Raw genomic sequence first — 10,539 nt, 5'->3', positions numbered from 1 at the left:
GCCTTCCGAACCCACCCGCAAACCAAATAACTTTTGTTGAAACCTCATGTTTCATGGTCACGCTGCCTCACACAAAATTTCGTGTCAATCCGATGAAATAAGACTGTCACGAAGAAAAGAATCGGCTTCCGGGCGGTGATGGGCTTGGTGTGCCGATACCTCACGCAAAATTTCATGTCAGTCCGAACTTGTTTGATTCAGATTTGTTTAGCTGGTGGTCTATAGGGTGAACTGTAAGGGCCATGAAAATATGACTGTCACAAAGAAAAGAATCGGCTTTCGGGTGGTGATGGGCTTGGTGTGCCCGTGTCGTTTATTTGGCATATAGAGGTTTATTGATTCTGTTGAAAGTGGAAATGGGTTTTCGAAAACCCGAATGTGACTTAACCCAGATCCGACTCGAAATCTGTCGGATCATTGAAATGCTTTTTAAAAGTTCGTGTCAATCCGACCTCGTTCGGGGACCTTGCTCGACAAAGGCCTTCCGAACCCACCCGCAAACCAAATATATTTTTCTAAAACCTCATGTTTCATGGTCATGGTGCCTCACACAAAATTTCGTGTCAATCCGATGAAATATGATTGTCACAAAGAAAAGAATCGGCTTTCGGGCGTTGATGGGTTTTGTGTGCCGATGCCTCACGCAAAATTTCGTGCCACTCCGAACTTGTTTGATTCGGATTTGTTTAGCTGGTGGTCTATAGGGTGAACTGTAAGGGCCATGAAATATGACTGTCACAAAGAAAAGAATCGACTTTCGGGTGGTGATGGGCTTAGTGTTCCTGTGTCGTTTATTTGGCGTATAGAGGTTTATTGATTCTGTTGAAAGTGTAAATGGGTTTTCGAAAACCGGAATGTGACTTAACCCGGATCCGACTCGAAATCTATCTGATCATCGAAAAGCTTTTTAAAAGTTCGTGTCAATCCGACCTCATTCGGGGACCTTGCTCGATAAAGGCCTTCCGAACCCACCCGCAAACCAAATAAATTTTGTTGAAACCTCATGTTTCATGGTCACAGTGCCGCACTCAAAATTTCATGTCATTCCGATGAAATATGATTGTCACAAAGAAAAGAATCGGCGGCGGTGATGGGCTTGGTGTGCCGATACCTCACGCAAAATTTCGTGTCAGTCCAAACTTGTTTGATTCAGATTTTGGCAGGTAAATGGCTAACAAGATGCGCCGCAACGCCTTGTGAATAGGAAATCCAATTCTACCGAAAATAAAATTTTGGTTTTTTGGTGTCGAGAAATTATTGTGCACGACCCTCTGCATTCTATCCAAAAACCCAACTATTTCAGGGGCAAGGGAACCAAAGGTATCAAAGGAATAGGGAATGAAGACATGTTAATTCTCAACACAGGCTTTTTTGTGCTTAGCAACTTTCCCTGATTCTGCCTTTAGCATAGCCCTACCAGCCACAAAGCAATTTCCCCTGAGCCCAATAACGGGAATACTCCGGTAAGGTCCACACATGTGTGTATCCCTCCTGCTATAGAGGGGTCACTAGATGGGTCTGTAATAAGTCTGCAATATTCTTTCTAATGAATGTTTTGTAGGAGACCCGTTCATAATTTAGAACAAAATGACATTTCAGAAACATAATACAACGAAAGAAATACAATACAACTAAAGAAACAGAAAATAAACAAACTAAAACAGGAGATGGCTATAGAGGGGTCACTAGATGGGTCTGTAATAAGTTTTGAATTTAACCTAGATGGGTCACCAGTTGAAATGTTCACTCAAGAGTTGAACGTTCAATCATCAGCAAGAATGTTCACCCAACAGCTGAAATGTTCATCCATCAGTAGGATTGTTCACTCAAGAGTTAAACCCATCCAACCACCCATTTTAAAGAATGTTCACCCATCAGTAGGAATGTTCACTCAAGAGATAAACCCATCCAAACACCCATTTTAAAGAATGTTCACCCATTAGTAGAAATGCTCACTCAAGAAGGGGAACCAAGTCTTCAGAGAGAGATCCCCTTCTAAGGTTTTGACTAGGAACCAAAAAGGGGAACCATTTCTTCAGAAAAAGATCGACTTCTAAAGTTTTGACTAGGTTGAAATGTTCTCCCATCAGTAGGAATGTTCACTCAAGAGTTAAACCCATCCAACCACCCATTTTAAAGAATGTTCACCCATCAGTAGGAATGTTCACTCAAGAGTTAAACCCATCCAAACACCCATTTTAAAGAATATTCACCCATTAGTAGAAATGTTCACTAAAGAAGGGGAACCAAGTCTTCAGAGGGAGATCCCCTTCTAAGGTTTTGACTAGGAACCAAAAAGGGGAACCATGTCTTCAGAGAAAGATCGACTTCTAAGGTTTTGACTAGGTTGAAATGTTCACCCATCAGTAGGAATGTTCACTCAAGAGTTAAACCCATCCAACCACCCATTTTAAAGAATGTTCACCCATCAGTAGGAATGTTCACTCAAGAGTTAAACCCATCCAAACACCCATTTTAAAGAATGTTCACCCATTAGTAGAAATGTTCACTCAAGAAGGGGAACCAATTCTTCAGAGAGAGATCCCCTTCTAAGGTTTTGACTAGGAACCAAAAAGGGGAACCATGTCTTCAGAGAAAGATCGACTTCTAAGGTTTTGACTAGGAACCAAAAAGGGGAACCTTGTCTTCAGAGAGAGGGTTCCCCTTCTAAGGTTTTCATTACAAACCAAAAAGGGGAACCAATTCTTCAGAGAAAGATCTACACATAAGAATCACCCAGTGATACGAATCCAGTATAACATACTAGCATGCATGTATTAGATTGTTGTGAAATAAATTTCGAATTTTGAAAAGGGGAAAGTTTGAATCGTATTGTGCCTCCAAGATTGAAATGATATATCGTACAAATGTAAAACACATCAAAAACCGGTGTTATTTAACCGAATTAAGGCCCAATGGGCTAATTAAGGGATACGTGATGTACTATTGGCATTTGTGGTCTATTAAGGACAAATTTGGTAAATTAAGACATACATGATGTATTATGGGCCAGTGTGCTCCATTAGGTCCAAATACAATATCAGGCGTCACCATTGAAGTTAAATGTAACACCCCCAAAATCCCACTCGTGGAATTCCCGCGAGGCGTGTTACACATCAGAGTTCGAGCCACCAATCACATTGAACCAATAGTAAATACTTAAATAAAACATAATATCAAATCCCAAAGTGTTGTGTAGCGGAAGCATTTAATAAATCGTTTAGCAATTGTTTCATAATAATACTTAAAACCAATGTATCCAATGTAACTTAATCCAAGGGCCTCGATCCATGACCACTCCAGCACTCCCAGATAGCATGTCACACCCCAACCGATGGCGGAAACATCGGGATGAGACGAACAAATTGCTCAAAACAACATAACACTAAATGTGACAATAATTTATTTAATTCATTTCATAAACTCTAAAGTGAAATACATAGTTCCAAACAATACAACATATTGTTCAACAATAATTCAAATGTTATGTGGGTTTCTAGTGTTCATCCTAACTTGATTCTTGAATCTTGTACTTTCAACCTGCAATATGTATTAAAATAATGTCAACAAAAACATGTTGGCGAGTATACAAGTTTTCATACATAGCATAGTACGTGTTTAAAATGTTGCTCATATCCAAATGTGAAATACAATATCATGTTAACAGTATATACTCGAAACGATGTTACTCTATGTGTCCAAACCAAAGTTTAACGCAATTAAAGTGTACCCAAACGAGTTTGAGTAGGTTGACATAGTTTAACCTAACAATACCTGCTCATAGAACAGGAGGGGCGTTTCTCAACCTATAGCGCTACCATTGTTAGGGGAGGCTTGTACGAAGTTAATGAACACATAGTCATTAGGTGTTTACAGTAGCATAACATGTCCAACATGATTAAAATGTATCACATAGAGTAAGGATAGAGTGTGCATAAAATGTTTAATGTGTTGTGATGTTTGATATGTAATACATATTGCACCCAAAAGTGTAAAACGAAAATGGGTCATGTATACTCACCTTGGAGTGCGTTGCGTATTTCTTGGAAAGAGAGTATGAGGATTGTTCCAAGTGTCGTTGCACAAGAGATTTACCCTATTAATTTTTGAGTATTTGTTAAATATTGGGAATTTATAGATTATTAAATAACAAGGCATTTCATAAAAATATAAGACAATTTATTTATAAATAAATGAGTAAAATAAATACTGATTTTTATATGATAATATTAATGATATTACCAAAATAATATTATTATTACTAAAATGAATAATAACTCTGGATTATTATGCACTAAAAAAATGACAATATATCTATACATATAATAAACTAAACCAATGTGTGACACGTGTCATTCATTGGATGCACCTATTTTTGGGTTTTCCCGCATTTCTTTCATATTTATTTTCTAATAATTTATCTTCTAATTTGTAGATAATATTAAATAGAAAAATGTTTATCTGATAATTATAACCTTTTTATTGAAAAGGGTTTCACGCTTTTTTGGATTTTATTAAAATTCATGACTACATTATATAATTATAAGTTTGAATATATATGTCAAAATTAAAATTTATTCTTCAAAAAATCAGTAGCATCCATACTCTATATATACATTTAGAAAAATGTTAATAATTGCAAATAATACTAAATAGAAAAATGCTAATTGAATAGAAAAAAAAAATATAGGATATCATCAAATGTATATCGATTACTTAAATGAGTATACACATGCATGGGAGGACCACCGCCCAGGGTCTGTGATTTCGAGGGGCACGTGTTTTTTATAAAAAAAAAACCCGATATCTATGTTAATTTTTTTAAAATAGCATACCAAACATGCTCTTAGTGAGCCCAATACCCATTGGCATTAGCTTTAGGGCATGTTTGGCTAAGCTTTCTGAAAAAAATTATTGACTTATTGGCTTTTTGAAAAGTCATAATCTACAAAATGATGTTTGACAATATGGGTGTATGTGAGAGGAAAAAACCACTAAGTCAATAAGTCACTCCATACTGACTTTTCCAAAACCCCAATAAATCTATAAGTTGTTTCAAAAAACATAACCAAACATGCTCTTACTGAGCCCAATACCCATTTTATTTTAAAATTAAATAATAATATTAAAACATTACGAAAGAACATATTTTTTCGAGCTCAAACAGGGTACATGAATTCTTACAGATGACTCCGTACACATGTATGAGTTTTTTTTTTACTGTTATTAATAGTTTCATTATCTATCAAATATATATAAATGTCTTCGTACTTGTATTTATAAGAAATATTTATTATAGAGTTTAAATTGTTCAACCTGTGTAACACACGGGGAACTAACCTAGTATATATATATATATATATATAAATATTATAGATTTAAAATAATAATCTGATGATAATTCTAATAAAATAGTAATCTATTTTTATATATTGATTCTGAAAATGTAAATTCTGATTTAACTAATATTTCTGATTGTAATATTAAATAAATCTGATTTAGTTAATAATATTAATAATAATAATCATAATAATGATAATAATAATAATAGTAATAATTATAATAATAATAATATTAATATTATCAAACTAACAGTACATGAAAAAAAAAAAAATAAAACAAACTGTATCGATCGAAGTATCTATAAACGGAAACGGAAACTGTTACCGGCGGTTCGACGGCGGCGAATGGTGGTGACGCGGAGGTGCTCCGGCGGCGGAGTTCCGGCGAGGAGGTGTTCCCGGCGACGGTTTAAAACAGGAAAGCAAAGTAGAGAACGGTGGCCGTTCGGTGGGTTTATGGTGCTTCGAAACGGATGGCGTTATTCCGGTTGTCTTCTCCGGCTAGCTCCGGCGAAAGAAGAAGAAGGCAGTGAAGAGGTGTGAACGAGAGGTGATTACGGTGGGTGTGAAGTCGGCAGTGAAGGAGTCGGGTACTTATAGGGGATCGAAGATGGTTGATAAAAGGAAAGGTGGTTAAAATGGCATGATTTAACGATGATGGCCGGAAGTTTCGATCTTTGACAGAAAGGAAGGTTGGCTGTAAGTTTCCATATACACGGTTTTGCAGGTTTGGCGGTTAATAATTTGAAATCAGGTTTGAACGAAATTAGCGCATAAGTGTAATTAGTTTCCTAAATCAATTGGATGTGGCATTCCCGGCCGAGTGGTTAGTGAGTCGTTTGTTATCCGAGAGGTCTCCGTTTCGATCCCTGGCACGTGCATAAAAACCCTTTTTTTTTTAATAACAGCTTAGACTAACTGGGTTAGTCACTAACTGAGTTTTCTAACTCAGTTAGTGCTGCCCTTTGATAATATTAACCCAGTTAGCTGAAATAACTGGGTTTTCACTAACGGGGTTAGTTTAATTAACCAAAATACTTAAAAATCCAAAAAAATTCAGTTTTTAATATATATTTATTTATTTATTTAATTTTTAATTATTAATTTATTTATTAATAAAATAGTATAAAAATCATTCTAACCCAAATTTTGATATTTCAACCGAATTAACGTACGAATTCCCAATTTTCATACGGTTTAGGGTAATCTCTTGGCCGCGATGAATTTAAGAGCTGAGATTTAGATGGAATTTCACTGTTTTTGCGTGCTTAACATAGTTTCAACGTGTTTCAACGTGTAATAACATAACATAGTATTTAAACAAGTATATGATCAAAATAATGCACTTTTTCATTACGATTCAAGTCTCGAAGTGAAATTGGGAATAAACGAGAGTACAATTGTCTAAAATAGGACAGTACCAGTCAACAAGCTATAAATAGAAGTTCAAAAACGCGAGGCGTTACAGTCTCCCCTACTTTAGGAGATTTCGTCCTCGAAATCAAGATGAAACTTTTGAAAAGATTATATCTAAAGGTTTATAAAATGAGACTTTGATCATAAGGTTTTTATTTAGGAAAATTGGTTTCATGAATGCATCACATAGCACATTGTCTTTCACATTGTTGTTCACATAAAATGAATGAAATGTCATAGATTTTCACATAGTATAACATGTATAATGAAAGCATAATAAATTTAATTTGTTCACAAGGGAGTATCATTAATTGTTTTAGGTTACGACAATAGTGCGAAATGTGTCTCCTAGCTAGGAATGAACAAAAAACGCTCAAACGTAAAACACATAGTAATTGAGGATGCATAAAAAGAGATTTAACGTAAATTATGGATTGTCACGGAACGTAACATATGACACTTCCAAAGTGAATCGAAGACCTTCTCTAATTAAGGAGACGTGCTTTGGCCTAATAGGTATTAGTACTCTCATCGATGGTCCCCAGGTAGGCAACGGGTCCTTAATGGATTTATACGAATGCCAAACCTAGACAGGACGTCCCGACTACCGGTACCTAACCCTTCCAGTTACTACACATCCTTAATCGATTGAGAAATCGAGACTTTGGCGAGAGCGAAAATCGAGGAGTGGGACTAGTTAAACAAGATGCGAGTATCACCTCTAACTTGATAACATCGTACCCTAACGTGGTTGGTACTTATCCAAAGATAAGGGTCCACTAGAATATGAGATGGAAAACTCCCAACAAGGTTTGGATATCACTCCTAACTTGAGGGTAGATTTCGTGCAAAAATCGAAGTATGGCTGAGTGAAAATCATCACCAAGTGTGGGAATCACCCCTATCTTGATGAGTCTTTTCGATGGTGTTGTAAGAGTGTCTTCAAAGTCTCCAAGTGTGTATTGTGTTAGCCTTAGGAAAGGCATGTATATTTAGAGTCCAAAAGAATGTAGAGGGAAGCAAAGAAGATAGAAAGGAAGTTGTTTTAAGCAACACATAGTGAATAAGCTCCTAAACTATAGACTAGGCAAGGCATTCCTAATTTCCTATAGTTATGGCTCTGATACCAATCTGGTATCAGAGTACTCCTACTATAGACTAGGGAAAACTAAGGCAACCCTACCTAATTCCCTATAGTTATGGCTCTGATACCAATCTGTCACACCCCGACCGATGGCGGAAACATCGGGATGAGACGAACAAATTGCTCAAAACAACATAACACTAAATGTGACAATAATTTATTTAATTCATTTCATAAACTCTAAAGTGAAATACATAGTTCCAAACAATACAACATATTGTTCAACAATAATTCAAATGTTATGTGGGTTTCTAGTGTTCATCCTAACTTGATTCTTGAATCTTGTACTTTCAACCTGCAATATGTATTAAAATAATGTCAACAAAAACATGTTGGCGAGTATACAAGTTTTCATACATAGCATAGTACGTGTTTAAAATGTTGCTCATATCCAAATGTGAAATACAATATCATGTTAACAGTATATACTCGAAACGATGTTACTCTATGTGTCCAAACCAAAGTTTAACGCAATTAAAGTGTACCCAAACGAGTTTGAGTAGGTTGACATAGTTTAACCTAACAATACCTGCTCATAGAACAGGAGGGGCGTTTCTCAACCTATAGTGCTACCATTGTTAGGGGAGGCTTGTACGAAGTTAATGAACACATAGTCATTAGGTGTTTACAGTAGCATAACATGTCCAACATGATTAAAATGTATCACATAGAGTAAGGATAGAGTGTGCATAAAATGTTTAATGTGTTGTGATGTTTGATATGTAATACATATTGCACCCAAAAGTGTAAAACGAAAATGGGTCATGTATACTCACCTTGGAGTGCGTTGCGTATTTCTTGGAAAGAGAGTATGAGGATTGTTCCAAGTGTCGTTGCACAAGAGATTTACCCTATTAATTTTTGAGTATTTGTTAAATATTGGGAATTTATAGATTATTAAATAACAAGGCATTTTATAACATTTCTCAAATAATCATATGTTTCATAAAATATAAGACAATTTATTTATAAATAAATGAGTAAAATAAATACTGATTTTTATATGATAATATTAATGATATTACCAAAATAATATTATTATTACTAAAATGAATAATAACTCTGGATTATTATGCACTAAAAAAAATGACAATATATATATATATATATAAATATTATAGATTTAAAATAATAATCTGATGATAATTCTAATAAAATAGTAATCTATTTTTATATATTGATTCTGAAAATGTAAATTCTGATTTAACTAATATTTCTGATTGTAATATTAAATAAATCTGATTTAGTTAATAATATTAATAATAATAATCATAATAATGATAATAATAATAATAGTAATAATTATAATAATAATAATATTAATATTATCAAACTAACAGTACATGAAAAAAAAAAATAAAACAAACTGTATCGATCGAAGTATCTATAAACGGAAACGGAAACTGTTACCGGCGGTTCGACGGCGGCGAATGGTGGTGACGCGGAGGTGCTCCGGCGGCGGAGTTCCGGCGAGGAGGTGTTCCCGGCGACGGTTTAAAACAGGAAAGCAAAGTAGAGAACGGTGGCCGTTCGGTGGGTTTATGGTGCTTCGAAACGGATGGCGTTATTCCGGTTGTCTTCTCCGGCTAGCTCCGGCGAAAGAAGAAGAAGGCAGTGAAGAGGTGTGAACGAGAGGTGATTACGGTGGGTGTGAAGTCGGCAGTGAAGGAGTCGGGTACTTATAGGGGATCGAAGATGGTTGATAAAAGGAAAGGTGGTTAAAATGGCATGATTTAACGATGATGGCCGGAAGTTTCGATCTTTGACAGAAAGGAAGGTTGGCTGTAAGTTTCCATATACACGGTTTTGCAGGTTTGGCGGTTAATAATTTGAAATCAGGTTTGAACGAAATTAGCGCATAAGTGTAATTAGTTTCCTAAATCAATTGGATGTGGCATTCCCGGCCGAGTGGTTAGTGAGTCGTTTGTTATCCGAGAGGTCTCCGGTTCGATCCCTGGCACGTGCATAAAAACCCTTTTTTTTTTAATAACAGCTTAGACTAACTGGGTTAGTCACTAACTGAGTTTTCTAACTCAGTTAGTGCTGCCCTTTGATAATATTAACCCAGTTAGCTGAAATAACTGGGTTTTCACTAACGGGGTTAGTTTAATTAACCAAAATACTTAAAAATCCAAAAAAATTCAGTTTTTAATATATATTTATTTATTTATTTAATTTTTAATTATTAATTTATTTATTAATAAAATAGTATAAAAATCATTCTAACCCAAATTTTGATATTTCAACCGAATTAACGTACGAATTCCCAATTTTCATACGGTTTAGGGTAATCTCTTGGCCGCGATGAATTTAAGAGCTGAGATTTAGATGGAATTTCACTGTTTTTGCGTGCTTAACATAGTTTCAACGTGTTTCAACGTGTAATAACATAACATAGTATTTAAACAAGTATATGATCAAAATAATGCACTTTTTCATTACCATTCAAGTCTCGAAGTGAAATTGGGAATAAACGAGAGTACAATTGTCTAAAATAGGACAGTACCAGTCAACAAGCTATAAATAGAAGTTCAAAAACGCGAGGCGTTACATAGCAAGTCCATGTTCCAAGTGTTAATGACCTACAAGCATGCAGACAAGTGCGTCAGACTACGCTGGTGAGTTCAAGGTTTTGTT

General features: G+C 35.4%; 2 long non-coding RNA genes across 2 annotated transcripts; both read right to left on the bottom strand.

Annotated features, from left to right (window-relative positions):
- Nucleotides 1-3,488: 3,488 nt before the first annotated feature.
- Nucleotides 3,489-6,014, bottom strand: LOC110934305. The gene is made up of 3 exons (XR_002588219.2): nt 5,668-6,014; nt 4,022-4,096; nt 3,489-3,540 (listed from the first exon to the last, which is right to left on the bottom strand). It is a non-coding gene; the product is annotated as an uncharacterized LOC110934305 (long non-coding RNA).
- A 2,131-nt stretch (nt 6,015-8,145) lies between these two features.
- On the bottom strand, nt 8,146-9,659 carry LOC110934304. Its single transcript, XR_002588218.2, has 3 exons — nt 9,313-9,659; nt 8,679-8,753; nt 8,146-8,197 (listed from the first exon to the last, which is right to left on the bottom strand). It is a non-coding gene; the product is annotated as an uncharacterized LOC110934304 (long non-coding RNA).
- Between the last annotated feature and the right edge of the window lie 880 nt (nt 9,660-10,539).

This window comes from Helianthus annuus, chromosome 4 (genome assembly GCF_002127325.2).
Source record: "Helianthus annuus cultivar XRQ/B chromosome 4, HanXRQr2.0-SUNRISE, whole genome shotgun sequence".
NCBI classification, from domain to species: Eukaryota; Viridiplantae; Streptophyta; class Magnoliopsida; order Asterales; family Asteraceae; genus Helianthus; species Helianthus annuus.
This window is presented reverse-complemented; position numbering and strand designations above follow the sequence as displayed.